This window comes from Choloepus didactylus, chromosome Y (assembly GCF_015220235.1).
Source record: "Choloepus didactylus isolate mChoDid1 chromosome Y, mChoDid1.pri, whole genome shotgun sequence".
In the NCBI taxonomy this organism is placed as follows: Eukaryota; Metazoa; Chordata; class Mammalia; order Pilosa; family Megalonychidae; genus Choloepus; species Choloepus didactylus.
The window spans coordinates 51873732-51900994 of record NC_051335.1 but is presented as its reverse complement, the minus strand read 5'-3'; the positions used below and the strand labels follow the sequence as shown (position 1 = coordinate 51900994).

Genomic DNA, 27263 nt, shown 5'->3' with positions numbered 1-27263 from the left:
TGTAAAAATATAGAGGAGGGGTATATTGGAAATAAAAAAAACAGAATTGATAAGCCTTTGGAAAGAGAAATTAGATGTAGGGACTAATAAAGAGAAATAATTCAAATATAGCTTACTCCTAGGTTTCTGACTTGAGTAACTCAGTAGACTATAGTGTCAGTAATTGATATTGGAAAACGTAGGAGAAGAAACTGGTTTAGGGAAGTGAATTAATTCAGTTCAGGATATGTTGAATATTAGATTCCAGAAGAACACCTAAGTGGAAAGGTCTAGTACTTGACAGTAGGGGAAACATCCAGCATTTTTTGGTCACTACTGTATGCCAGGTGTTTTATGTTATTTACATTCATTTAAATAAGATTAGAGATAAAGATTTAAGATTTGTCAGCCTGTAGGTGATGATTCTGAGAATAGAAAGGAAGGAACGGATAAAGGAGACCTTACAAAAGAAGAATCTAGAAGATTTAGTAAGTGCCTGGATTTGGAGAACTATGCCAAATTCCCAGGCTTTGTTGCCTGGAAGAACAATGCTGTCATTGATATTGACGAAGAAAAATAATGCTTTATATTTGTACTTATCCTTATAGACATCAAAGCATTTTTCTCACTTTCGGATCTGGCTTGGCCCAGAAGATAATGTATCTGGTTTGATATTTGATGGATCTGAAGTATTGAAATGTTTGAGTAGAAATGTTAAGGATTCATCTGAGATACAAATTTGGAGGTAGAGTGACTGGATAGGACTCGAGATATAGATTTGGGAGTCATCCATATAGATGTGATAGTTGAAGCTATGTTGGTGGAGAAGATCTTAAAGGAAGAGAATGTAGAGGGAGAAAAACTTCCAGAATAACTCTTGGCCTCACCAGTGTACTATGCATTTTTGGTATGTCAATAAAAGGCATGGATTTCTCTTCTGGAGTAGTTCTCCCTGGTAGTAATTCATTACGTATGACAGTGAAAGTAATATACCAAGGTTCTTCCTCCTTAAAAGTCAAGCCTCACTGAATTGTGCCTAGTATATTAAAAGGCTTTTTGCTACATTATTATTGGTTATTATTTTCTCAGGGCCTTGTCTTTTCCACTCTTGGAAATGAAATCCATTTTTCCTGCCAGTAAACTTATTAGAGCCCTAAACTGAACAGCCACATGTTTCTCTCAGATCTTCATTCTCCTGATGGAAATTCTAGGCTCTTCTTTCCCTCTGATTTAGTAACTCAAAATCTTACTGATTCTACACCTTCTTCCTTCTTTACAAAATCACTTAGAAAAGCAATGGCATGACAGCCTTTTCCATATGATATGAGAGAAAGAATTGATGCATGATTTTTGGTTCCTATTTGCTATCAAATATATCAATATTCCTTTGATATTTGATATGACTCTTAACCTGTTAGAACTAGAAGCGATGTTAGAGATAAATCCAAACTCCTCATTTTTACAGATGAAGAAATTAATGCTCAGTAGAGTGTTGTGAAGTGGTAGCATTCCATATTTTTTAAAGTGTGATCTCTGGTGTCAGATAGACCTGAGTTTGAATCCTGGTTCTGGCACTCACTAGCTGCTTATACTTCATTTCTGAAACCCTGCATATAGCTTTGAGGCTAAGTGCTATTTTGGGAAATTTTCTCAACCTCTCTGAACTTCAGTTATTACCAAATCTGTAAGGCATTAGTTGCAATAGTTTCTATCTTTCATGGGTGTTGCAAGGATTACATGAGATAAGGCATGTAAAGTACTTCCTACAATGCCTAGTGCATAGTAAATATATAATGCATCTTTATTATTGTTGTTGTTATATTGGAAAGGGAGTGTAACTTGTCCAAAGACACACCAGAATTAAATGGTGGATCTGGGACTAGACTATGTGTGTCAACTAGTTCAGTGCTGTTTTCTCAAAACCAGGCCACTTCTCCCTCAAGAGCTTCTTCAAGAAATCTTCAAGTCCTCCCCCAACACAACTGAATTATAGCATTTAATTCTGGCATTGTTATTTAGAACACTTTAAGTTTCTTACCATATATCAGATAAACTATTGAAGAAGATATGGCCTTCAAATCTCCATAATTCACTATTGGAATAAAGAAAAACACATTAATAAACTAAAAATACACTAGGTGAGAAGAGGGAAAAATTTTCTCAACATTGGATTTAATTTTGTTCCTGTTCAGTCTTTCCTTTCAACTTGGTATTTACAGGATTAAAAATTAACTATGGGCCAAGTGCATCCTAAAAGAACCAAGTTTAAAACGATTTTAGAAAAAGTGATTGGCAATAGCCCTGTGAGGAAAACACATTTCAAGGAGTCAAGGAAAGGGCAAGAAATGGTTTAGGGTATAGGGAGAGAGAAGAAACACAGTAAAACAGCCAGTGGTGGAGGAATAAGAGCAAGAAAGAGGCAGAAAACTTGGGGGAATAAAAGTTGGGCTCAGCAAAGAGAAAGACCCCAAGAGTTGGCACTAAGAGGCAGGAGGAGAGCTCTAAATGGCTACTCTTTCAGAGAAAGGACCAGAGAGAAAAAAAAAAAAAGTAGAGCCCTCTCCTTGGCTTTCAGGAAAGAGCAGAATACACCTGAAGGCTACTTAAATTCTGAAGGCTGTGATCTATGCCTGTACAGCCACACTCCACAAGTAAGTTAAAATTAAGCAGATACGAATAGCTGTTGCCTTCAGAATACTACTACTTGACCCTGCACATCTGTGATCCTCTTGACAACCTCCAGACCTCTAAACCTCTGGACCTGCTTGCCTCCAAAATCAGCCTACGCCTTAACTTAGACCTGCTTATTTGCCCGGAATCTTCATATTTTATTTCATGTGGCAGGGTATATTAAAAATTAGAATATTTCAGATTGGGAATGGAGCATAAAATGAATAAAGGGAGTTTAGAGAAGTAATTGAAGACTTTGGAAATCTATGGATTTATCCATTACTTTTTAGCAGTTTTATTGAGATATAATCACATAATATACAATCATTCGAAGTGTACAGTTGTTCACAGTATCGTCATATAGTTGTGCTTTCATCACCACAAAGTTTGAAGATTTTCATTGCTCCAAAAAATAAAATAAAAATTAAAGTAAAAAAGAACATCCCAAACATTCCATTCCCCTTCTCCCCCTGTTGTTCATTTGCTTTATTTTAATACAGTTTAACTGAGACACATTCGCACATCCCACAGTCATCCACAGCGTTCAATCGATTATTCACAGCACCATCATACAGCTGTGCATTCATCACCAATTTTTGGACTTTTTCCTTACTCCAAAATAAAAATAAAAGCAAAAATGAACGCCTAAATCATTCCATCCCCTCCATCCCATCCTATTCTTCATCTAATTTTTGTCCCCATTTTCCACTCATCTTTCCATACAATGGATAAAGGGAGTGCAAGCCACAAGGTTTTCACAGTTGCACAGTCACACTATGCAACCTACATGGTTATACAATCATCTTCAAGAATCAAGGTCACTGGGTTGCAGTTTGACAGCTTCAGATGTTTCCCTCTAGCCATTCCAACATGGTAAAGACTAAAAGGTGATAGCCATATAGCACATAAGAATACCTTCAAGAGTGACTTCTCGACTCCGTTTGAAATCTCTCAGCCACTGGAACCTTATTTTGTTTCATCTCTCTTCCCCCTTTTGGTCAAGAAGATTCTCTCAATCTCACAGTGCTGGGTCCAGGCTCATCTCCAGGAGTCATTTCCCACATTCCCACAGGGATTCACACCCCTGAGAGTCACGTCCCACATAGTGGGGAGGATAGTGAGCTCACCTCCTTAGTGGGCTTAGAGAGAGAGGTAGCCACATCTGAGGAACAAAGAGGCTTTCTGGAGGGGGACTCCTAGGCACAATTATAACTGGGCTTAACCTCTCCCAGGCAGCAGATAGCCTCACAGGGGAAATCCCCCAGATCAAGGGCTTGGCCCACTAAATTGGCAGTCTTCAATGTTTGCAGGAAAATCAGCAATACCCCAGGTTGGGAAGTCCAACGTTTCTGCATTTCTCCCCAGCTCCTCAGGGGGGCCCACAAATACACTTTTACTCTCTGCCCATATCACTCTGGAATGTGTCAGGATTTCACCCCAGCCTCTCCAAACTCACCAAATCCTACTTCCCATTCACTGATCCCTGCATCTATGGTGCTCAAACTGATCATACAAGTTAAATTATCAGTGTACTACAGAAAATATAGATCCTGCACCAGGTAAACATCTCCTTCCTTGGTCTCACATGTAAGTTGTAGTTTTAAAACCCAGTCAGTATCATCCTTTACCCTTGGGCCTGATTTGCCTTAGTCCTAACCAGATCCTCTTCATTCATATCTCTAATTAAAGTCTGAATTCTTTTTCAGCTCTTTCAACAGTTGCCATATGGGGTAATGCTTACATTCATAGCTGCCAAGTTCTAGCTCTGAATCTCATGTGTCACACAGATATACAAAGTTCCAAAGACTGACTAGGTTATACACAAGGAGCTCAGCATCTCAGGATTTAGAAATAGCCATTATAATTCAGGAATTGATGTGACTGCTGTAAGAGCTTACAATCTAGGGACAGTTAAAATGAGCATGTCCCTGATAAGCTGTGCTCTAAGATTCAGTTCTGAGTTTAGACATTCTACTTAGTCTATATTAGTGAGACATTATAATATTTGTACTCTTGTTTCTGGCATGCTTCACTCAAAATGCTGTACTCAGGATCCATTCATCTAGAAGCATGTATCACAGCTTCATTTCTTCTTGTAGCTGCTCAATATTCTATTATATGCATACTCCACAGTTCACCATTCTGTTCATCAGTCAAGGTACTCTTAGGCCACCTCTGTCTATTGCAAATAGTGAATACTGCTGCCATATATACTGGTGCATAAATGTGCATTTGTTTCCATGCTCTCCAATCTTCCAAGTATATACCCCATACAGAGGTTGCAGGACCTTGAAACCCCCATATATCTAGCTTCTTGTGGGACCACCATACTGTCCTTCAGATAGGCTACACCATTCTGTTTCCCCACCAACAGTGAATACATACTTCTCTCTCTCCAAATTCTCTCCAGCACTTGTGTCCCACTGTTTATTTTTTTCCCAACAATTTTATAAGGTGTGCCAGTTTGAATGTATTGTGTCCCCCAAATGCCATTATCTTTGATGTAGTCTTGTGGGGCAGATGTTTTGATGCTGATTAGATTTGCTTGGAATGTGCCCCACCCAGCTGTAGGTGATGACTCTGATGAGATATTCCCATAAAGGCATGGCTCCACCCATTCAGGGTGGGCCTTGTTCAGTGGAGCCATATAAATGAGCTGACTCAAAGAGAAGGAACTCAGTGCAGCTGGGAGTGATGTTTTGAAGAGGAGCTACAGCTAAGAGGGACACTTTGAAGAAAGCACAGGAGTTGCAGATGAGAGACAGTTTGACGACGGCCATTGAAAGCAGACTCTTGCTCCGAAGAAGCTGAGACAGGACAAATATCCCAAGTGCAACTAAGAGTGACATTTTTGAGGAACTGCAGCCTAGAGAGGAACGTCCTGAGAGGAAGCCATTTTGAAACCAGAACTTTGGAGCAGACTCCAGCCACATGTCTTCCCAGCTAACAGAGGTTTTCCAGACACCATTGGCAATCCTCCAGTGAAGGTACCCGATTGCTGATGTGTTACCTTGGACACTTTATGGCCTTAAGACTGTAACTGTGTAACAAAATAAACCCCCTTTTATAAAAGCCAATCCATCTCTGGTATTTTGCATTCAGCAGCATTAGCAAACTAGAACATAGGGATATATCAAATACCATACAATCATACACAGTGTACAATAGTTTATAGTGTCATCATATAGTTGTGCATTTTTCACAATTAGCACTTACATATGTTCATTACTGAAAAAAAGAATTGAAACAAAAGAATAATAAAAAGGATAAAGGGAAAAGGGAAAATAAAATAAAATACAGCAATAAGACTGGTCAAGAACACCACTAACAAGAATAACATACACCTCCCCTACACCCCTCCCTCCCAGACATTCAGCTTTGGTATAGTGCACTGTCACATTTAATGGGAGCATACTACAATGTTATTATTAACCCCAAACTCTGGTTGTATTGGTTATATTCTCTCCCCCAATACCCTCCCCTTTTCAACATCCCACAAGGTTACCTTTTATCTGTTGTCACCCCTGTAAAAACATTTTTAAATTTGTGTATTTTGTCACCATCACCAACCACTCTAGGTTTCACCAAGCTATACATTCCCGGTATCTATAGTCCATCCTTCCCTCTGGTATCACACATGTCCCTAGCCCTCCTTCCTCAATCTTGCTCACACACATCCTGGGTCAGTGCACCTACAATACTGTACTACCATCACATGGCACTGCACTATCCCATTTCTGGATCTACAGAATCAATCCTGTTCAACATTCTATAATCTTTCAACATGAAGTGCCTGATCTCTAAAAAATTTCTATCTTCTGATAACCTGTGTCCTCTAATTTAACTCTCAAAGTTTGCTCATTAATGGTAGTTCATATTAGTGAGACCATATAGCATCTGTCCTTTTGTTTCTGGCTAACTTCACTCAACATAATGTCCTCAAGGTTCATCCACATTATTACATGATCCATGTCTTTGTTCTGTCTTACAGCTGCATAATATTCCATCATGTGTATATACCACAGTTGGTTTATCCACTTGTCCTTTGATGGACATTTGGGCTGTTTCCATCTCTTGGCAATTGTGAACAATGCTGCAATAAACATTGGTTTACAAACGTCTGTTTGTGTCTTAAGTTTCAGTTCCTCTGAGTATATACCCAGCAATGGAATAGCTGGGTCATATGGCAAATCTATATTTAGCTTCCTGAGGAACCTCCATACTGTCTTCCAGAGTTGTTGCACCATTCTACATTCCCACCAACAATGAATAAGTGTGCCTCTTTCTCCACATCCTCTCCAGCACTTATAGTTTTCTGGTTTTCGGCTAATGGCCATTATGGTAGATGTGAGATGAGATCTCATTGTGGTTTTGATTTGCATTTCCCTGATAGCCAGTGAAATTGAACATCTTTTCATGTTTTTGAGCCATTTGTATTTCCTCTCAGAAAAATGTCTTCCATCTTTTGTCCATTTTTATTTGGGTTGTTTGTCTTTCACTTGTTGAATTGTAGGATTTCTTTATATATTCTGAATATTAAGCCCTTATCTCATATGCGGTTTCCAAATATTCTCTCCAACTGTATAGGCTGCCTTTTTACTTCTTCTGACAAAGTCTTTTGATGTACAAAAGTGTTTAATTTTGAGGAGATCCCATTTTTCTTTTTCTTCTTTGATTGCTCATGCTTTGGGTATAAGGTCTAGGAACCACCGCCTATCAATAGATCCTTAAGATATTTCCCTACATTTTCTTCTAAAATTCTTATGGTCTTAGCACTAATGTTTATATCGTTAATCCATTTTGAGCAAATTTTTGTATAAGGTGTCAGAAAGCAATCCTCTTTCATTCTTTGGATATGGATATCCAGTTCGCCAAGCACCATTTATTGAATAGGCTGCTGTGTCCCAGTTGTTGGGATTGAATGCCTTATCTAAGATCAAATGTCCATAGATGAGAGGGTCTATTTCCACACACTCAATTCAGTTACATTGGTCATATATCTAACTTTATGCCAGTACTATGCTTTTTTTTGTGCTCATGAATCATTTAATGTAAAAAAAATATGATTTAATTGAATGTAACTCAAAAATGCTATAAATTCTCTGTAACTGAAACAAGGGGGTGCTTTCTGACTCACATGTCCAGGTGCATCTGGAGGAGTGAGAATTCCCAGGTTTGGTAATGTATCAATCATTTTTTAATTGAGATTGTTCAAAAACCATACAATTATTGAAAGATCCAAAGTGTACAATCAATTGCTCACATTACCATCATAGAGCTGTGCATCGATCACCACAAATAATTTTTTTTAATTTTGAGAACATTTTCATTACTGCAGAAAAGAAATAAAGACAAAAGAAGGACTCTCAAATCTTCCCATAACCATAACAACCCCCCTTCATTACTGATTCACAGTATGGGTATAGTACATTTGTTACTGTTGATGAAAGAATGTTAAAATACTAACTGTAGTATATAGTTTGCAATAGGTAACATATTTTTCCTATATGCTACTCTATTATTAACTTCTAGTTATAGTGTCATACATTTGCTCTAGTTCAGGAGAGAGATTTCTAATATTTGTACAGTTAATCACAGACATTGCCGATCACAAGATTCACTGTTTTATACATTCCTGTCTTTTAACTTCCAACTTTCCTTCTGGTGACATATATGACTCTGAACTTACCCTTTCCACCACATTCACAGACCATTCAGCACAGTTATTCATTTTCACAGTGCACTACCTTCACTTCTATCCACTTCCAAATGTTTAAGTTCACCCTAGTTGAACATTCTGCTCAAAGTAAGCAACTGCTCGCCATTCTTTAGTCCTGTTCTGTATCCTGGTATCTTATATTTCATGACTGTAAGTTTACATATTATAACTCATTCATATCAGTGAAACCCTGGAATATTTGTCCTTATCTGTCTGTCTTATTTCACTCAATATAGTGCCTCAAGTTTTCTTCATCAGCCCATTTTTTAAGATGGTTTTGTTCACACACCATACATTCTGTCCTAAGTAAACAATCAATGGTTCCCTGTATCATCATGTAATTATGTGTTCACCAACATCCCCACTATCTATATAAGAACATCTTCATTTCTTCCACAAAGAAGGAGGAAGAGTCAAAGAAGTTAGAGAGACAAAAGAAAAAAAAAAGAAAGGGAAAAAACATGACAGCTAGGAAACAATAAAAAGAAAGATAGCATTAAACCAAAGTAGAATAAAGAATCAGACAGCATCCCCAATGCCAAGAGTCCCGTACCCATCCCCTATGTCCTCCCCCATATGCATTTAGCTTTGATATATTGCCTTTGTTACATTAAAGGAAGCATAATGCCATGTTTCTGTTAATTATAATTTCTAGTTTGCATTGATTGTATTTTTCCCCCAATTCCACCCTATTTTTAACACCTTGCAATGTTGACATTCATTTGTTCTCCCCCATGTAAAAACATAGCTGTACCTTTTATTACAATTGTTGAGCACCCTAGGATTCACTGAGTTATACAGTCCCAGTCTTTATCTTTCCTCTTGCCTTCTGGTGTCCCACATGCTCCTAACCTTCCTCATTTAACCATACTGACAGTCATCTTTTTTCAGTGTCCTTACATTGCTGTACTACTATCTCCCAAAACTGTGTTCCAAACTGCTCACTCCTGTCTTTTCCTTTCTTTCTGTAGTGCTCCCTTTGGTGTTTCCTATAAAGTGGGTACCTTGTTCACAAACTCTGTCATTGTCTGTTTGTCAGAGAATATTTTAAACTCTCCCTTATATTTTAAGGACAGTTTTGCTGGACATAGGATTCTTGGTTGGTGGTTTTTCTCTTTCAGTATCTTAAATATATCATACCACCTCCTTCATGCCTCCATGTTTCTACTGAGAAATCTGCATATAGTCTTATCAAGCTTCCTTTGTATGTGATGGATCACTTTTCTCTTGCTGCTTTCAGAATGCTCTTTGTGTTTGATGTTTGATAATCTAATTATTTAGTGTCTTGGTGTAGGTCTATTCATATCTATTATGTTTGGGGTATCCTGTGCTTCTTGGATCTGTGATTTTGTCTTTCATAAGAGATGGGAAAGTTTCATTGATTATTTCCTATATTATTTCTTTTGCCCCTTTTCCCTTCTCCTTCTGGGACATCCATGACATGTACATTCCTGTGTTTCATGTTGTCATTCAATTCCCAGAAATGTTGCTCATATTTTTTCCATTCTTTTCTTATCTGTTCTTTTGTGTGTAAGCTTTCAGGTGCCTTGTTCTCCAGCTCCTGAGTGTTTTCTTCTGTCTCTTGAGATCTGCTGTTGCATGTCTCCATTGTGTCTTTCATCTCTTTTATTGTGCCTTTCATTTCCATAGATTATGCCATTTGTTTAAAACTTTTGTTTTCTACCTTATATATGCCCAGTGTTTTCATTATATGGTTCATCTCTTTTGCCATATCTTACCTAAAGTTTTTGAATTGACTTAGTATTAGTTGTTTCAGTTCCTGTATTTCAGTTGAAGTGTAAGTTTGTTCCTTTGACTGGGCCATAACTTTGTTTTTTTTTAGTGTAGGCTGTAGTTTTCTGTTGTCTAGGCATCTGGTTTCCTTGGTTACCCCAATAAGGATTTCCTAGATCAGAATAGGCTCTGGTCTCAGAAGGAAGCAATAGTATCATGTCTCCCTGAAGGTGTGTCTTAGAAGATTGATACTCCCTTCAAGGTCTCAAGCCACTGTGTTTTTCTGCCCAGCAGATAGCACCTGTTAGCCTGTCACTCCAGACTGGTGTAAGGAGGTGAGGACCATGGCTGTTTTCCCCCAGTTCTGGGGTCTGGTTCTGAATGGAAGGTGGGTAGTATATCTTGGTGCCACCTCTTTCTTTTTAGGAAAAATTCACCCCCTGGGGAGATATCATTTGCATTCAAATGATCTGATTATTAAGTGTCTTGGAGTAGGCCTATTCATATCTCTTCTGTTTGGAGTACGCTGTACTTCTTGGATCTGTAATTTTATGTCTTTCGTAAGAGACGGGAAATTTTCATTGATTATTTCCTCTATTATTGTTTCTTCCCCCTTTCCCTTCTCTTCTCCTTCTGGGACATCAATGATACATACATTATTGTATTTTGTTTCATCCTTGAGTTCCCGGAGACGTTGTTCGTATTTTTTCATTCTTTTCTCCATCTGCTCCTTTGCGTGTAGGCTTTCAGGTGTTTTGTTCTCCAGTTCCTGAGTGTTTTCTTCTGCCTCCTGAGATCTGCTGTTGTATGTTTCCATTGTGTCTTTCATCTCTTGTGTTGTGCCTTTCATTTCCATAGATTCTACTAGTAGGTTTTTTGAACTTTTGATTTCTGCCATGTGTATGCCCAGTGTTTTCTTTACAGCCTCTATCTCTTTTGCAATATCTTCTCTAAACTTTTTTAATTGATTTAGCATTAGTTGTTTAAATTCCTGTATCTCAGTTGAAGTGTATGTTTGTTCCTTTGACTGGGTCATAACTTTGTTTTTCTTAGTGTAGGTTGTAATTTTCTGTTGTCTAGGCATGGTTTCCTTGGTTATCCAAATCAGATTTTCCCAGACCAGAGCAGGCTCAGGTCCCAGAGGGAAGAAATATTCAGTATCTGGTTTCCCTGTGGGTGTGTCTTAGAAAATTGCTCCACCCTTTGATGCCTCGGGTCACTGTGCTTTTCTGCCCAGCAGGTGACGCCTGTTAGCCTATAATTCTTGACTGGTGTGAGGAGGTGTGGCCATGTTCCCCCAGGCTCTGGGGTCTGGTTCTCAATGGAAAGGGCCCCACCCCTTTCCTCCTAGAGAAGACAGACCCCTCAGGTGGAGGTCATTAGCATTTCAGTGGTCTCGCTCTCTGCTTATGCTGTCTCCACCCTTCCCCAAGTCACAGCCCTGGAAACTGAATATGACTGGGGCTTTCTCCACTGAGCCGAAAAAGAAACAGATAGTCCCCTTCAGACCCAGTCCAAGGCGACCCTCCGGCTCTCCAAGGTCAGTTGTCACCCAAAGCCTCTGTTTTTTGGGGATGTGTACCTGTAGTGAGCAGTTCACACTCGCTACTTAAAACCCCAATTGGAGCTCAGCTGAGCTATATTCGCTTGCTGGGAGAGAGCTTCTCTCTGGCACCACGAGGCTTTGCAGCTCGGGCTATGGGGGAGGGGGTCTCACGACTTGGATCCGCAGGTTTTATTTACAGATTTTATGCTGTGTTCTCGGGCATTCCTCCCAATTCAGGTTGGTGTATGAGTGGATGGTCTTGTTTGTCCCCCTGCAGTTATTCTGGATTATTTACTAGTTGTTTTTGTTTTTTTGTAGTTGTTCCAGGGGGACTACTTAGCTTCCACTCCTCTCTATGCTGCCATCTTGCCCCGCCTCCCTCCCTGTGGGTTTTCACTGAAGTATAATGTCATAGTTCTCTCCAAATAAGGGAATTGGAAGTCGGTGAGATGTATGTTTAAAAGAACAACATGCTTGAAAGAGAAGTCACAGATGGGTAATTGTGTTCTGTAAGAGCTAAAGAAAGGAATACTTTAAAGATGGTTCAGCACTGAGACCAAAAGGTATTGGGCATCTATTTTAGTTTCCTAGCTGCTAAAAGAAATATGACAAAATGGGTTGACTTAACAGCAGGAATATATTGGATCATGGTTTGAGGGTAAAAGGTATTTTCTGGCTGGCCAGCAATCTTTGAGGTTCCTTGGCTTTTCTGTCATATGTCAATGAACATGACAGTTTCTTCTCTTTCTTTCTGGTTCCACTGACTTTCAGCTTCTGGCTGCTCCCTGGGGCTTCTCTCTCCATCTGACTTTCACTCTGCATATAAAGGAATCCAGTAATTTGCATTAAAGCCAATCTGATTCAGTTAGACCACACCTTAACTGAAGTAACATTGTGAAGACATGTTATTTATAATGGGCCCACTCCCACTAGAATGAAGATGAAAACTAAGAACATGTCCAAACTGTGGTACACAACTCAATTCACCACACCATCCAAACAGAAGGGTGTGCTAAGAGGAGACATTCCAAAGCTGGGGGGGGGGCACCAAGAGAATCATTCATAAAATTGGGGGATATTTGAAGGGAGGAGCAATGGGGATCTCATTCCCTGAATTTTTGAGAGCTCTAGTATAAGCAGAAAGTCTTATTGCCATCTAAGCTTTGATAAAGAACCTGAGGGCAAAGGCAACATCACTAATTGGAGGAAGGTAAAAATCACTCAACATGGTTTCCTGTAGGTATGAGGCAGGAGTGATAAGGATTATCCAGTTTCTCATGGGTGCAAACCAGGTTGCAGAAAAAGGGACAACAGAGCCTAGCTGGTCGAGTTAGATCTATGCACTGGCAACAGCGGGATACATGGAAAGAGACCAATTGGAATGGGGACTGGAAGTGGCACTGTCCTCTGTGAAATCTTTGACGTTAAAAAGCTGTGAAGAAGTGCTGAAACTCTTAGGTGGGGTCACACAGGCTGAGGAAAGAATACCAAAAAGGTGATGCTGGGATTGGAAGTGGAAGAGCTGTCCCTGGCACCAGGTGCTTGAGAGGTCCCGCACTGATCCTTACCTAAAGCATCTCCAGATATGGGTCAGTGGCTGTGAGGTACATAGTTTTTCCTAAAGGGCTGATAATGTCAGAAAGAAAGGAAGCTATCTGTGTGTAGACTGATGTCTGTGGAACTTTGGAAGACAATAAAATAGCATTCAGTTCTATAGGGGAGCTTCTTTGGATGAAATTATGGTGAAAAATCTTTCAGAAAGGTGAAAATGACACAGTAGCATTTCCAAAGTAGTGAAATTGGCAGTAAGAGCAAGTCTGTAGATTCCAGCCTTAGAGGACTTTCACAATCCAGTACTGTAGCCAGCCTTGATACAGATTCTAATGAAAGCTCAGGACAAAGCAACAATAATTCAGATACCTGTGCAGAATTTTGAATAAAATGTGTTGGTGTCATTGAGAAACTGAAAGTCTTTGGGGGGAAAAGTCTTGAAGGGCCACTAGACCTGATAAATTATGTAGATGTTACCCATTAAGATGGGAAGTTGCCTTTTATTCCTGTGGAGGAAGAATTTGTTATGGGAGTTTCCAAGTATGGTATAAAAGTATTGACATCAGATCAGTATGATGTTCTGCATAGGCATGCCTTATATTTAATCATCCAGATGCTGTGCTATGATGATGGTCTGGAAGCAAGAATAAGCTGATTGCTCCCAACACCACAAATGCAAGCACTGAAGAATACAGCATATGGGTTATCAGTGCAACAGACTGGAACAAGCACAAGCAATTTGTAAAATTTTATTCACTAGTTTTGACTCTGTATTATCATCTGAGAAATCTTGAATTCTGCAATCAAGTGGAAGCCAACTTCATTTGGAAGAAAATTCAGATGTTTTCTAAATAGTTATTTTTCAATCTGCAATGTTGAACTTTCATGGAAATTTGAAGTGAACCCTGGTTCTAGATTTGTTGAAGAAAGTGAAATGTATAAAATATTGATCAATTATTTTTATATTAAAATGTGATGGTCTTAACTCCCTATGAATTTATTTGCTTTCTGGGATTAAAAAAGAAAACCTCAATCATTCTAAAACAAATGAGCTTAAAAGCTAGGTGTTATAGATGTCCACTCAATGGATAATAAATGCTGAGAACATGTCTGAAAAGAAAAAGCTGTGAAGAGAGTCTGTTCAAATAGATCAGTGAAACAGAAAAGACCAAAATGATACTTATCATACAACCACTTGATTTGTGACAGACTTGACAACTGCATTGTAAGGGGAAAGAATATTCTTTGCAATAAATGGTTCTGGGTCAATTGGATATCCATATAGAAAAAAAATGAACATTGATTTCTATTTCATCTACACTCAAAAGTCAATTCCAGGTGAATTAACATAAGAGAGTGTATTTATGAACTCATGTATAGGCAAAGAAAAAATGGAGTATATATAATGATAGCTGTTTCAATAATCCTATTGGCTACTAATTCTATTAATCACGACCTTCTTTGTTTTTTTCCTCTTTGCATGCCTGGTATTCTTTGATATGGCAGACACTTTCAGCTTTACATTGTTGCGCTCTGGATTTTTTTTTTTTTTTTTTTTTGCTATTGCTTTTTTGAGCTTTGTTCTCAGACACAGTTAAATTCTTGGAAACAGCCTGATCAGTTTAAGATTTGCTTTTCAGTACTTTATGTAATTCCAGAGGCTACCAAAGTACTTTGGTCTAAGGCTAATTTGCCTCCTCTATGAGGTTATATCCTTCTGAGTACATTATCTGATGTTCTATACATTGGGAGGTTTCTTAACTCTGAATTTGGGGAATTTGAACTCTTTACAGCCCTTTTAAGCTCCAAGAAATGTTCTGCTTGCTCCTTTTTGATGTTTCTTTCCCAGTTTAAGGTAGTTTCCTCACATGGATCAGAACTCAGTGGAAAATTGGAGGGGGAAACCACAGCATGTCTTCAGAGCTCTTAATATGTTCAGCTCTCTCTTCTCCAGTACTCTGCCCTGAAAATTCTACCACCTTGGCCTCCTCAAATCCTCTACTATGACTCCTTAACATAGTGACAATGCCATGCTGTTTTGGAGAGTCTCCCTCTTTACACCATGGCCTGGAAACTCTTTTCCAGTAGTAAGTTGTGGGAAATTCTAGTAGTTACTTTGTTCATTTACCTTCTCTTAGGGATCACTGTCATGTAAGGCAATGTATCCCAAAAATACATGGCAAAAATATGAAAATATTCATGCACAAGCTGTTAATTGTGACATTATTCATTGTTAAAAAAGACTGACAATACAAGGAGACTATGGAAGCAAATATGCAACATTCACCTAATGGGAAAGTATATGGAAAGAGATAAAATGAGGAAGATCTTTATATATTCTTGTGGAAAGAACTTCAAGGTATGTTGTTAAATGAAAAAATTAAGGTGTATAATTCCGTTTTTTATGCTGCCTATTATAATAAAGTAGGTGATATATATATAGAAAGTATATATTTTTGAATTGAAACAAAGTGTAAGCAAAAAACAAATACAAGTATTTACCTATAGGGGAGAGAGGTAACAGGGTGCAGGATGGAAGTAAGACTTTTGTTAACGGACTTTGTTTCATAGATTTGACTCTGGAATGATGTGAATATTTTCCATAATTAAATAAAAAGTAAAATTAAAAGATCAATCCCTAAAAATTGAAAATAAAAATAATTGTAACCAAACAGAAAAGAATTACTTCAGCTGCCTTTTTTCAGTTTAAAAATTCTGTTAATGTTAATGATCATGAACCCAGCAGCAAGATCAAGAAACAAAACTTTATTGTAATGCCTTTAAGTTATATTTACCTAGTGATTAATGATGTTGAACATGTTTCCATTTGTTTATTGGAGATTTGAATATCCTCTGTTGTGAGTTATATATTCAAGTATTTTGCCTATTTTCATTGTTGGTTTACAGTCTTTTCCTTATGGATATCTAGGAGTTCTTTATATATTCTAGATCTTCTTGCAAATATCTTCTTGCCGCCTAGGGCTCACTTTTTCACTCAGTGAAGTATTTTGATGAAAGAAGTCCTTAATCTTAATTTAGCTCAATTTATCAAAATGTTAAATATAAGTAGCTATTATTTTTTCTTTAAGAAATCTTTGCCTATTTGATAAATAGTAAATGGATAATTGCAATAAACATGGCCTAACAAAGTCAAGGCAACCCAGGACTCAAATTTCCTCAAGGGGACCAACTGAAGTGATAGCAGAGGGTGAAGGAAATTTAGAATGTATGGTGGACTTTTAGTTTATACTCCAACATAAAAAGAACTTGAAAGTTGCAACTCCCATACTCACAAGACAAAAGCTGAAGAAACTGAAGATCAACAAGTCTTTCTAAATCAACCAGAGAATTGAGGTCACAGGGAAAATAGCCACTCTGAACATTGAAGTGACATGTGAATACAATGAATCACATCTTACTGGGATCAGAAGCCACCACTGGAGCAAGCAACTAGTAAGATCAATTAAATGGCAGCTAATGAATTGCTGAAGGCAGAGTATGGAGTAACTTGAGAGTAAAATATCCTGGTGCCTCAATCTCCCACACTTTTGTGAGTTCCACCACAAAGTTCCCAACTAGGCTCTGGCTAAGAAGACTGTAGCAAAATTTCCCCATGCTTTCATCAGGGGGAGAGGCAAATTCGCCATTTTGGAATATGTTCAGTGTTGTGTTCCACATGGCAGGGGTCTGCCCTCAGTGAAAACTGTTTTACTAGAGCCTTGTCTGACCTAAGGGAAGGGAAATTTGATGGTTTGAACTCTATCTGACCTAAGGGAAGGGAAATTTGATGGTTTGAACTCTATCTGACAAGTTGACTAAAATAACATATTTAATTGTAACATTATAGAACACTGCTCCTTCCCAAAACCTTACCACCACATCAACAGGGCTCTGATATCTTAACAGTGGGTTACAACTGAGAGTACTGAAAGAAACTCACTATTCAGGAAGGAGATTTTAGGGAAGTCCAAAACAAGGGGGACAAAAATAAGGACACTAGAGGAAATTTCACAACTACAAGTACAGGAAAGAGTAAACACAGCCTAACTCCTAGCCAGATAAATATAAAATCTCACACAGAAGCACTATTTACCTTAGTTCATCTTACCTGATACACCATATTCAGCTTTCAACAAAAAATTTTCAAATGATGCTAAAACAAAGGAAAAGAAAACACAGTCTGAAGAGACAAATAAAACATCAGATCCAGACTAAGGTATGGCAGAGACTTTGGAATGATTAGACTGGGAATCTAAAATAACTATACCAAGGGTTCTGATGGAAGTATTAGACAATATACAACTACAGATGAGTAATGTAAGCAGAGAGGTGGCAACTCTAGAAAAAGAATGAAACAGAAATGCTATAAATAAAAAACACTGTAATAGGTTTGAAGAATGCCTTTGATGGGCTTGTCAGTATACTGGACATGGCCGAGGGAAGAATCAGTGAACTTGAAGTTATGTCAACAGAAACTTCCCAATCAGAATTGCAAAGAGAAAAAGGAATGAAACAAATGGAAGAGCATCCAGATATTGTGTGGCAATTAAAACAGGTGGAATATGTATATGTAATTGAAATACCAGAATGAGAGGAAAGATAGAAAGGTGAAGAAATGTTTGAAGAAATAATGACTGGAAGTTTCCCCAAGTTAATGACAGACAGAAAACCACAGATCCAGGAAGATCATAAACACCAAGCAGGACAAATTCTAAAACATATACACCTAGGCACACCCATATTCAAACTTCAGAAAACTGAAGAGAGAGGAAAAAAAAAACTTCAGAAAACTGAAGGTGAGTAAATCTTGAAAGAAGCCAGAGAAAAACATGCTGTACCTATAGAGGAAGAAAGATAAGAAATACATTAGATTTTTTCTTCAGAAACCATACAAGAAGAAGGGAGTGTTGTGAAATATTTAAATTATTGAAAGAAAATAAATCCATCAAGACTACTGTATTCAGTGAAATTATCCTCAAAGTCAAAGGAAAACTCTGACACCAAAGCCAGATGAATGCATTATAAGAAAAATATTGCAGACCAATATCCTTTAGGAATATAGATGAAAAATTCTCAAAAAAATACTACCAAATACAGCACAATGGCATATTAAACAGATTACACACCATGACCATGTGGTATTTATCCCAGGAATGTAAAGTGGTTCAACATAGGAAAATCATTAAGTGTAATTACTTCACATTAATAGAATGAAGGAAAAAAAGTGTTCTACTAAATCACTGCAGAAAACATATTTGAAAAATCTAACACACTTTCATGACAAAAACACTTAGAAAATTAGGAATAGAAGACAATTTCCTCAACATGACAAAGGGCATGAAACACCCATAGATAACATTATACTCAATGTTGAAAGCCTGCAAGTTTTTCCACTGAGATCAGGAACAAGACAAGGTTGCTGTGTTCGTGATAGCTATTCAACATTGTACTGGAAGTTCTAGTCAGAGCAATTAGGCAAGTAAAGTAAGTAAAGGCCTCCAGATTGGAAAGGAAGAAATAAAAATCTCTATTTGTAGATGGAATGATCTTTGTTCTAGTTTGCTAATGCTGCCAGAAAGCAAAACACCAGAAATGGACTGGCTTTTATAAAAGGGGGTTTATTTGGTTATACAGTTACAGTCTTCAGGCCATAAAGTGTCCAAGATAATGCATCAACAATCAGGTACCTTCACTGGAGGATGGCCAATAGTGTCTGGAAAACCTCTGTTAGCTGGGAAGGCACATGGCTGGTATCTGCTCCAGAGTTCTGGTTTCAAAATGGCTTTCTTCCAGGACATTCCTCCCCAGGCTTCAGCTTCTCTCCAAAATGTCACTCTCAGTTGCTCTTGGGGCATTTGTCCTCTCTTAGCTTCTCTGGAGCAAAAGTTGGCTTTCAAAGCCTGTCTCCAAAATGTCTCTGTAAGCTGAAGCTCCTATCTCAGTTCCAGTGCTTTCTTCAAAGTGTCCCCCTTGGCTGTAGCAGCTTGCTCCTTCTGTCTGATCTTATATAGTACTCCAGTGATTTAATTCAGACCCACCCTGAATGGGCGGGCCAACACTTCCATGGAAAGTTTCCAATCAGAGTCATCATCACCCACTGTTGGGTGGGGTGCATCTCCATGGAAACACTCAAAGAATTACAATCTAATTAACACTGATAGGTCTGACCACACAAGATTACATCAAAGATATTGGCATTTGGGGGGACATAATACATTCAAACTGGCACAATCTTTCATATAGAAAATTCCAAAAGAAAACTATTTGAGGTAATAAATGAATTCAGCAGAGTTGTAAGGTACAAGATTAGTGAATAAAAATCAGTTGTGTTTCTATACACCAGCAGTGAACAATCAAAATGGAAATTAAAAGAACAGTTCCATTTAAAATAGCATCTAATAGAATAAAATATAATTGAATAAATTTAACTGAAAAGGTAAATAAGACTTGTTCACTGAAAACTACAAAACACTGCAGGAATAAATTAAAGAACACCACAATAAAACGGCTAGACTTCCCATGTTCATTGATTGGAAGAATTATGTTAAAATATCAATATTATCCAAAGCAATCTACACATTCAACACAATCCCTATAAAAAATCTAGAAGCTGTTTATATAGAAATGAAAAAAACTCATCCTGAAATTCATATGGAATCACAATGGGTCCCAAAGAGCCAAAACAGTCTTGAAAAATAATAATGAAGTTGGAGGCCTCACACACGCTGGTTTCAAAACTTACTCCAAAGCCACAGATATAAAAACAGGGTGATAAAGACATAAAGATAAACATATAACCAAAGGAATAGAAGTAGAGTCCAGAAATGAATACACAAATCTATGATCAAATGACTGATTTTTTGTTTACTATTTTAGTTTTTTTCTTTACTGCAAGAACAATGAATACTCATTCCTAAACAGTGAATACTCACTTATACAAGAGGATTTTACAAAGAGAATGAAAACTATAAGGAAATCCATAGTTACATATATCATAAATAACCACTGTTAAATTAGTATGCATCATTTTTCAGTTATATATGTGCTATTTACAAAACTCAGTGATATTCAAATATACTGTTTTATAACCCACCGTAATGTATTCTCCTCCCCCCCTCCAAAAATAACTCTATCATGGTGACCTAAATAATGTAATAGATTCTCTTCAGAAAGAGTTTTAAGCAAAGCTGGAGATCAGGGCAAATTAAAAGTATGACAGAAAAATAGGATCAAAGATGGCTGTTTAGGGAGAGGTTGGGCTCACTTCTCCCCAAGGAAAACAACTAGGAGTCAGGCAGAAATTGTCTTTAACAACAGATATTGGCTTCTGGAGATCAAGTGGTGTCCTCCACAACACCCAGGAAAATGCAGGTTGAATTGACAGAGAAACTATGGTAAAAGAACATGAGTAACCACCCTCAGTCCCAGTTCCTGGAACTCACCCCTCGCTCTCAGGACAGAAAGTGTCCAGTTATCCAGTATCTGGTAGGCAGGTAGCTCCAGACTGAAAGGGGCAGCAGAGATCCACTCTCCAAAGAAGAAAGTGGGACACTATCTATTACCCATGTTAGCTTTGGGCTGGTGAACTGGGTCTGCTGGGAAAACTGGTGGGTTAAACATGCCCCACAAGGCATATATATGCCACTGTCTATAGTTGGCAGGGAGCTTAGAAGAGTCTGCATTCTAAGAACTGATGGGAATAGGTTTCCAAAGAGTGCCATATGTTGGCAGACAAGGAAAGAGCACTTCTGGGAAGACATCCAAAATTCTTTTGGGAGAAAAGGGCCTTATACTTGGCAGGACAGGAAAGCACACCCCTGAGGAGTGGAATTAAAGGATTTTTGGCATAATTACCTGACCTTCTACCCAAGGCCCTGTGGAATAGATGTGTGTACCATTTGTGGGACCCTGCCCAGTCCTGGTCAGGTACTATAGATGAAACAAGTATAAAAGAAGAGCATTAACACAAAGCCAATCAAAAACAAAAGTTTTGAAAAGAGAGAGAATTCAACCTTCAGAGTAAACTCACCAAAATAATCTGATGCCCAGACACCAGTGAAAAAAATGAGCCATATTAAGAAACAGAGGTGACATCATCAACATGATGATATAAATAGCTATTGAAAATCTCTCTTGAGAAAATCAATGAAAAAAAGGGGAAATTCTGAATTGTTCAGAAATCTGGAGGAAGATGTAAACTGGAGAATGACCCTACCATGCCAAATTGAAGACAGAGCTAAACATTGGGTATGAAAATCCCATCCTCTCCTCTTCCCCTCATGTGGTCTCTCACAGAAGCTGAGATCCCTCACACTGGGGATATAGAATATAAATTCTCACAGCAGTGAGACAGACCTCAGCATTTGTATACCCAGGGGACAGTGGAGGACATTTCAAAGCCCAGATCAGTGAGGTACAAAAAGTCTGAAAAAATGTGGACAGAGACTGTTTTTCCAGCCCTGGGTCCAAAAGCGCTTCCCCCACCCCAGAGAGAAACAGCAGCAGGCATCTGGATACTTACCTGAGGGACTACTGAATACTGATACAGCCAGCAGAGGTCTCTGCCACAAATAAAGTGGGTGACAGAGCCCCAAATTGAGCAAAATTTTGGCCAGCAAGTTGAGGGCACAGGAAATCCAGTTTCAGCCTGCCTGGTCAAAGGCAGCCTGGATGCCAAAGCAAACTGCTTCTGAGGATGATTAAGTTACTGAAGAGTGCACTGTGATGGTCATATTGGAAAGTGCAAGGGAATTGAAGGCTCAGAACAGGCTCAAGTCTCAGGAGGAAACTGTATTCAGTACAGGTTTCCCTGAGGGTTAGTCCTAGAAGATTGACATACTTTCCTATGAGGCCTCTAGATTCTGTGCTTTTCCTAACCTGCACAGCAGGTGGTGCCTGTCAGCTCCAAGCTCCCCACTGCTGTAAAGAGGTGTGATCCCTTTCATTCTCAGCAGGCTCAGTCCTGGACAGAGAATGAGGGTGTCAGAAGCCAAGCTTAAGTTGTTTCTGGTTTGATTGTTTGCTTTCCCCCAGGCCCTGGGGTCTGAGTTCTGAAGGGAGGGCAGCCACTTGAGCTGGGCCCCACCCCCTCCTCTTAAGGAAGATGAACCCCCTAGGGAGTTATCTTCTACACTTGAATTACTCCTTTGTCTCTCTATGTCAGCTCCACCCATACCTGTGTCAGCACTGGAGAATTGAAAATGCCTGAGACTTTTTCCACTAAGCCACTCAGATTGAGAGAGAAAAAATGAGGAAGAGAGAAAGCCCCTTTTTAGAGCCAGTCCCTGGCACCCCAGTTTTGCCTGTCAGCCAGAGATAGTACCCAGTCCCTCATGCTCCTTTTTCTTGGAACACAGCCATCTTCCAGTATTCTAAGCTCAGCCGTCTCCAAAAGACTCTGTATTTTTTTTTCCATCAACCCCACCTTCTCTCCAATGGGAGTGACCTCAGGGTACTTTGCTGCTTTTAGAGGTTTACCTGGGCTTGTAGCATATATTCAACAGTCCACATTTGCTAACTGAAACCACAGTTGGAGCTTGGCCAAGCTATACTCCCTCACTCCCAGCAGGGACTGCTTCTTCCAAAGCAAAGTTTTGCAGCTTAGCCTGCCATGCTGGGAGCAGGGGGATGGGCACCAGTTCCACAGTTTTACTTGCACCTTTTCTGCTGTGATCTCAGGCATTCTACCCATTCCAGGCAGGTGTATGATGTGTGAACAGTCACAAATGTCCCCCAATAGCTGTTCCAGACTATTTACTAATTGTTCCTGGTTATTTACTAGTTGCTCTAGAGGACTAACTAAATTGCACACCTCTCTATGCTGCCATCTTGACTGCACCCCTGTCTGTGCACTTTTATATGACTCTAGTGATTTAATTATGACACACACTGAATGGGTGGGGTAACACCTCCGTGGAAATAATATAATCAAAGGCATTACCTACTGTTGGGTGAGTCACATCTCCACGGAAACAATCAAGAGGTCACACTCTAATCAGAAAGATTAATAAATCTGCACCCAGAAGACTGGATTAAAACATGGCTTTTAGGGCGACGTATATCCAAACAGGAAAATTCCACATGTTGGATCCCAAGAAGACATGTTCTTTCGGTATACAAAATACATTCATTCCATCACAATATCAAAAAACTTAAATCATTTCCATAACAATAGGTAAGTACAAGAATGTATCAAAATCAGTTATAAGCATGGTCTGTCCTAATGCAAAATTCCCCTCTGGCTGTGGACCTATAAAACCTAGAACAAGCTATCTGCTTCTACTATACAAAGGAGGGACAGTCATAGGATAAATGTTCCCATTGCCATAGGAAGAAACTGAAAGGAAAACAGGGATCATGGGATAAAATCAGTTCTGAAAACCTGCAGGGCAAACTCCATTAGATTTCAAAGTCAGAGAGCCATTTATCAAATGATGTTTTTTGACTTGAGGCTTAAGAGAGCAGAAGTCCAGTCCTTCCAAGTGCCTTCATGGCAGCCCTTTTCTCTTCAAACGCTGGGGTGAGTGCTTCAACATATTCACACAATGGGGAGACCACCTTCTTCTCAGCCACACCCTCCTCAAACATTGGGGTGCCACCTGAACTCTGCCTCTCTGGGTAAAAGGCTCTCCCCTCTTTGAACAGTGGGGTGTTGGCCTGGCTCTTCCCAATCCTGGGGGGATGTGCTCCACCTTCTCTGGGGCATGAGGCAGTAGCACTCTTCCTAAGCATCCTGAGCATAGAGGTGGGAGGCCCACCCTTTGCCTCTGGAGCAAATTCACCCTTTCCACATGCATGGGTTGCTCTGCTCTCCTTGCCCAAGATTTCCTGACTCAGACTTCTACTTCCATGGTTCTGTCTCTGAAGAAATTTTTTCTTTAATTTTTTTCCTTTTCTGTCCCCACCAGTCCAGACTAGCAGTGGTTCCATCTATACAGATCTCACACACACACACAAAATGTTGTCTTGGCATGCAGCATACAGGGGTCAAAACCATCAGACAATAGGACTTTCCACAAATACTTTCTGGATAACTCTAACTCCAATCCTGGCTTGTACTGAAATGGCAGTCGGGTTCCATGTTTCATTAAATCCCCATGTGGGGCTGCAGTCTTTGGAGTTTCACTTTCTGGAAGTCCAGAGTTTTCCAGATCATCAATTTCTGGTTTCTTTGAACCTAAGAGTTCATTTATCAACTTATCTCTTTCCTCTTGCATTTTACTATAATCTGCAATGAGAAACCAGACTACATCTTCCATATGTAATTTGGAGATCTCTTCAGATAAGTATCCCAGCTCATCACTTTCAAATGCTGCCTTCCATCTGACACCAGAACTCAAATCTTCTAAATTCTCTGCCACTTTAAAACAGGGATTGCCATTCTTCAAGTTTACAATGACACATTCAACATTTATGTTCAAGGCCTCAGCTGAATTATCTTTAGAGTCCTTATTTCTACCCCCAGTATCTTCAAAGCCATCTAGGCCTTTTCTATCAAATTCCTCACAATTCTTCCAAAATCTTCCCTGTATCCATTTAAAAAGCCAATTCAACATGTTTGGTACTTGCAAATTCAGCAGTACCCAACTTCTCTGATACCAAAATCTGTTCTGGTTTGCTATTGCTGCCATTATGCAAAATACCAAAAACGGATTGGCTTCTTTAAAAGGCATTTATTAGGTTACAAATTTACAGTCTGAAGGCTATGAAAATGTCCAAATTAAGGCACTAACAAGAGGTTACCTTCACTGAAGAATGGCCAATGGCATCCAGAAAGCTTCTGTTAGCTGGGAAGGCACATGGCTGGCATCTGTGATATTTTGGTCCTGGGTTGCATTTCAAAATGGCATTTTCCAAAATGTCTCTGGGCCTGTCTCTCTCTTACCTTCTCCAGAGAAAACTCTGGGCTAGCATCTCTTAGTTAAACAGCTCCAAATGTCCTTCTGATCACATCTACAAGCATCTCTAAATATCAGCAAATGTCAGCCCCAAGCATCTCTCTAAAAATCTCTCTCAGCTGCAGCACTGAGCTCCTTCTGTCTGTGAGCTCTTATAGGACTCCAGTGATTTAATTAAGTTCCACACTGAATGGGTGGGGTAACACCTCCATGGAAATAATCTAATCAAAGGTATTACCTACAGTTGGGGGAGTCACATCTCCATGGAAACATGCAATCAAGAGGTCACACCCTAATAAGAAGAATTAATAAATCTTTTTCCACAAGATTGGATTAAAACATGGCTTTTAGGGGGACATAATATGTCTAAACCAGCACAGTGTCCCTGAGGTTCCTTGGTCTATTTTTACTTTTGGTAATTCTTTTTTCTTTCTGCTCCTCAACCTGACTCATTTCAATCACCTTGTCATAGAATTCACTGATTCTTTATTCTGCCAGCTCCAATCTGCTGTTGAAACTGTTCTGGGAATTTTTCATTTATGTTATTGTGATTGTCAATTCCATAGTTCACATTGGTTCCTTTGTAAAATTTCTATCTCTTTACTAATATTCTAATATTGTTCATTCACTGTTTTCCTGATATCCATTAGTTCTTTGTATTTTTATTCATCTCCTTGAGTATTTTTAAGATGATTTATTAAAACTCTTTGGTATGTCCACAGACTGGGCTTCTTCTTTTTTCTCCTGGGACTTGTATCCTCTTCCTTTGGATGGCCTATGACTGTTTCTTTGTCTTGTACTTTTGTTGCACGCTCAACATTTTAATATTTTAAAATGTTAGCTCTGCAATTTATTCCCTGGGATGTGTGTTTTCTTGATTTTGTAACCAGCTGTTGATGTGAAAGAGATTTACTTGAATATCCACCCTCCTTTCAGGGAGGTCTACCCAAGGCAATACAGAGTGCAGGTCTGCCCTCTCTTTTGTGGGCCTGTGTTTTCCTGGGATTATTCTTGTTAGTTGTTTTGCAGCTTCCCTGACAGGAATTTGAATGCTACCTTTTTCTTAGGAGACAGACCTTTTCCCTCCCTGGGTGTTTAAAGCAGGTACGCCTTTGCTCCAGGCTGTCTACCACAATAGAATTTTCCACTTCTTTCGCTGTTTTAAGCTGATTTTGCCCAGATGGCAAAAATTAGACATCATTCTGGAGAAGAGTTTCCCAAGTCAGTATTTCCCAGCAGCAACAAGGGCCCAGACCCATGAAGTGGACAGACAGGCTCCAACTGCCCCTGGGAGGGGATCAAGAAGGGCACCAGGAGTTTCTTCCATGGCTCTGCAAAGCTGTATTTTCTTAATCTGCACAGCAAGTGGAAACCTTCAACTGTCCCTTGCAACTCTGAGGAGGCATAGTGTATTTAATTCTCTGCAGCCATCTTTGTCCAGCCCTAGCTGGAACAGAGACATTAATGAAGACTATGAAGTCATTAATGGAAAGCTGTGATCAGCAATTGCCTTGCCTACTTCCGATCTTGGGATTAAATAAAAAGAGGATTTTTATTTCCCTTTCCATTACCCACAACTAGGCAGGGGCCTGCTTTGAGAGTGGGATATGAGCACAGTTAACCATCACCCAGAAAGAGCAAATTATTAGTCTTTACTGTAATTTATCAGCTTTTTCCTGCTGCTCTTCCTTGGGTGTTGTACAGTGTTCTAATGGATTCTGGAGTTTTGAAATAGTTGTTTCAGTCTATTCCTGCCTGTTTAGTAGCTGTTCTTATGGAAGAACTGAAACCTGGAGTTTCCTACTCCACCATCTTCACACAATATATTTTTCTGAGTTTTGGGGAGTACTATTGTTTATGTTTTGTATGAACTTTAGAATGATCTTGTCCAGTTATTATAAAGAAATCTGCTGGAAAAAAGTTAGGGAAAGTTTATATCTTTTACTATTTTAGTAGCATATTATCCCTATAAATGTTGAACCTGTAGCACATCTGTATCTTGCTTTATAATCTCAGCTCTTCAGGAAATCTCAAATGTGTTCATTTTCTCTAAATCAACTTATGAAAATTTGAGTGTCAAACCTCTCTTCTAGCTGTAAAGTTAGTCTCAGTCACAGGGCTGGATATAAGGTGAGGCAAGTGAGGCACTTAGAATGCAAAATTTTAA

At 39.0% G+C, this 27263-nt stretch overlaps 1 pseudogene; it reads left to right on the top strand.

The window, feature by feature from the left end:
• Positions 1 to 398: 398 nt before the first annotated feature.
• On the top strand, positions 399 to 13993 carry LOC119524134 (annotated as a pseudogene).
• Positions 13994 to 27263: the final 13270 nt, after the last annotated feature.